The sequence below is a fragment of the Phalaenopsis equestris genome, unplaced genomic scaffold (genome assembly GCF_001263595.1).
Source record: "Phalaenopsis equestris unplaced genomic scaffold, ASM126359v1 Scaffold199785, whole genome shotgun sequence".
Classification (NCBI taxonomy): Eukaryota; Viridiplantae; Streptophyta; class Magnoliopsida; order Asparagales; family Orchidaceae; genus Phalaenopsis; species Phalaenopsis equestris.
Window position 1 is genome coordinate 99,429 of NW_018219639.1, and position 4,180 is coordinate 103,608.

The window sequence follows — 4,180 nt, forward strand, 5'->3', positions numbered from 1 at the left end:
TTCCACAGTGGGGATCAATGGGCTTAGGAGTTCTTGGAGAGCGTCTGAGCGCAATTGGACAGAGTCTCCAAGGATTTTAGCACACCTCCCTTTGTCCATGGAGGATCTTAGAGGGAAGCTCGGGGCAAATTGATGGGTGGAAAGAGCTGCTTAGGTGGAGGACTGAGAAGCTCTAAAGAGCCCTGAGCCAATGGGATGATGTGGCCTCTATGGTTGAAATTGGTCTTGATTTAGGGGTGGTGGCTCTCGATTTTGGCTCCTTTCGGCCACTTGACTAGGTTGGCTGGTCATGGTAAGGGAGGTGCTTAGGTGGCTCAGGAACCTCAAAGGAAGCTGTCACAACCATTAATTTGGGTTGGTGATAGGTTTTGTCAAAGATATATTTGGCTTAAGCAATTGAGGAAACAAATCCTTTGATTTAGGGGACCTTTGGTCCATGGCTCATCTAGGGTCGGTTAAGTATGGTTTAGCCTGGTCCAAGGGGGGGCTTAGTGGTTGTGGAGTCATCAATTTAGTGCCCTTAGGATGGCTAAGTTAATTTTGGCACATGGGTCCAATTTGGGTCCAAATGGCCAAAGGTTGGATTTGGGTAAGGCTAGAAATGAATTTGGGCCCAATTGATTGATCAAAATTGTGTAGATGATTTTCATGAAGATTTTTTGTGAAGGATTGAAGTGATTTTGAGTTCAATTGGAAGCTCAATTTGAAGGATTTTGGGATTTTGGTCAATTTGGGCATAATGGACTAGACTTGGGTCTAGGTTGGGCTAAGGTTGGGCTAAGTCCAAATTAATTAATGGAGGCTTTAGCAAGGCCAATTGAAGGTAAAATTTGATGTTTAGGAATGTTATGAAGAATTTAGGGTCCAAATTTAGGCAATTGAGTAGGCTATGGGGTTAAATTTGGTGGGATTAAGTCATAGGGCCAAAATTGGGAGTTTTGAATTAGATCAAAATTTAGCTCAAAGCATGGGCCAATTAGGCTTGTATTTAGTTTAGATTGGTCATATGAAAGGTGAAGTTGAGTTTAGAATTGAAATTGAGGGAAATTGGGGCCAAATTTATGGTCATTTAAGGTAAATTTAGGGAAATTGGGCCTTTAAAGGAAATTTGGGGGTTTTGGTCAAGATGGTCAAATTGGGTTTAATTAAACGGTTTAAGTTGGGTTCAATTGAAGGGTGGTTCAAATTGACTTTTGGGACATTTGTAGGTGATTTTGGAGGTTTTGAAAAAGTTTGGGGTGCCAAGGGTATTTTAGTAATTTTAGCAAATTTAGGGGTATTTAGGTATTTTTAGAATTTTTGGGTGGTTTTGGGTAATTTGGGTATTTTCAAATGGTTTGAAATGATTTTTGAACAAATTTGGGTATTTTGAGTGAATTTGAGGATTTTGACCAAATTTAATATTTCAAGGGCATATGGTAATTTGGGTGAATTTAGAGGCAAAAGGCCAAGTTGGACACTTTGGTAGAATTGGGGTGCCAACCACCCTATATGAGCCATGGAACAATGAAATCCCTATTTGGGTCTTCTATGTGCTGGTCTTAGCTAAACCCTAGCTTAGGGCTAGTGGTTTTAGGGGACCATCTACATGAGTCTCCCAAAAGATCAAGGGATCAAAGTTAACAATTTTGGGTTTAGGGTTTGTGAGCGATTGTGGGTGAAAGTGAGTGCAAGTGAGTGAACTAACTTTAGACCAACTCCCAAGGTCAATCGTAAGATCAAGCAGTCCTATGAGAACTCTCCATGAGATCCTCTATACTGACCCCACCTACTAAGTGCTAGAGGTTAGGACCAATATGTGGAACTTCAAGTCGAGCAAGGAGGAGTTTAGAATTTCTAATGGTGAGGGTTCCTTTTTTAGTTTTCTAAGAATAGTCAATAGGAAAGTCCTATGGCTAGACCTTAGGCAACTAAGAAGGGAAAACTAAACCTCAACCAAAAGTGAGGTCAACAGGCTAATAGTGCGTTTATTTAAGATCAAAAATATAAAAAATAGTGCACTGGCGCATAAGCACCACAACCCCGCGCTTAAGCGCGAGACAGCTCAAGAGGCAGGTGTCTAAGCGCCAAACATGTGCTCTTAAGTGGCGGTTCGTGAATGGTTAAAAGTGAAAAAAAACCCAGAAAATTTCCATTTTCACTCCTATCATTATCTTCTACCTTCGACGTTCAAGATTTTGAGTTTAGGCCAAATCTTATTTTGGAGATTTCTTGGTGGAGTTAAGCCAAATTTGCTAGATTTGGATTTCTTGAGGTAAGAGCTTCACTTTTATGTAGAAATTTTGGATTTTCACCATGTATTTTGAGTACATTTGGAGATACCAAAAAATCACTATTCATGGCAAAAATTGGAGAAAAATCTATGAAATTACATAGAAATTGTAGTTTAAGCTTATAGAAGTTGAGTTTAGTAGTTTAAACTTGATTCATGGATATATTTTGGACTTTTGAAAATATTAGAAATGTCAACAAGAATGAAGAGGAGTAAGGGGAAGTCCCATTTTGATTCGAGTAAATTTGTGAGTTCAAAAGCTCAAGATCGGTATAGTAATGCTCTACAATCACGAAAACTTATACAGGAGCGATGTTTTAAAAATCCGGGAGGACCTGTTGAGGATTTAATTCTTAGTCGACGGTGGGAACGATTCTGTTGTTTTTCTGCTATAGCAGTGATTTCTGTAGTTTGGTTTATGTTAATCTCCCAGAGGCAGAAGAAGATCGAGTTATAGTAAGAGGAAAATCAATACCATTTTCACTAGAGGTAATTAACATGTTTTACCAGTTGCCCCCAATACTTTGTGTTTTTATTCAAATTATAGTCCTATTGAGACAGAGTTGGATGAGATTATTTCATATTTGACTGTTGGAAGAGGACTCTGGAAGATTACAAATGAAAGGCGAGTCAAATTTTCCACTTCAAAGTTAAATGCCACCTCAAAGGCATGACATTATTTTATTTCAGCTTATCTACTGCCGACCAATCATCTCAGTGAAGTTACTAGAGAGAGTGATGTTAAATTATTGTATTCAGCAGTTTAAGCCTTTCAACAGTAGGGCACTTATCTACCAGACTATCATCCGTTCTGCTATTGCTGCTACTAATGCAGGTTTGGGATTTGCTTCCTTAATCTTTTCTTTATGTGAGCAAGCAGAAGTTGGATATGATAGTTAGGAAGAAATGATGTTACCTCTAAAGCCCATTACTAGTGTGAATGTGAAATCAAATTTGTAGCACTCTATTTTTGGTTGGAGAGGAGGATTTTCATGGAGTTATGGAATGATAAAGTCTGCTGCTTCTATCTCCGATGCTTCTACATCTAGAAGATCTACTTTGAGACCATCTACATCTAGAGCTTAGTCTACTGAATCTCAGGATCAATTATTGAAAATGATGATGGATAATATTAATTTTACCGCAGATAAGGTACAAAATTTAGAAAATTTTGTAGATAATATTAATGGATATGTCAGAAGACATAGTGATCATGAGAAGAAATTTCACTCATCTTTGGAGAGCCTCATTAGGGGTAACCAAGAAGTGGAATTCTTTTCATATCCAAAATATTATGATTATGAGCCTGCAACTTTTGGGATAGTGGTGACACTAATGATGATGATGAGGAGGGGGACTAAGGTTGTTTTAAATTTGTAATAATTTAAAGTACTTTATTGTGTGAACTTCCTACTGTTGTACTTTTTGTTGTTGTTGTTGTAGATCTTTTGTTGAGTTGAGGTGTTATGTTTAATTGTTAATGTAATAGTTGTGTTTTGTATTTTTTTAGTATTGTGATTATATTTTGTGGTAGTACTTGTGTGAAGTAAGATGTGTAGTGTGCTTTAGTTAGTCGGCATTGAACTTATTTCTGAGTTTTAGGAAAGTTAAAAATCTTATTAGCTTTAGTTCTAACTTCAATTTCAAAAAAATGTTATCTTGTCTTTTCTTTTATATTAGTGTGTTTGATTTTATGTTGAGATTGTGAAGTCAAAGTCAGTGTGTTTGTTTGCTTATATGTTGTTACCCACTACTTAGAAGTCTTATGAACCTCTACATGTTAAATTAAAATTAAAATGAGAAAATTTTGATAAAAGAAATAATTTTACTCCTATTTAAAATTTTTGTTCTTGTATCAATAGGGTGTAAAAATTCCTGTAAGCATGTTATCTTAATTTCCATTCCTGC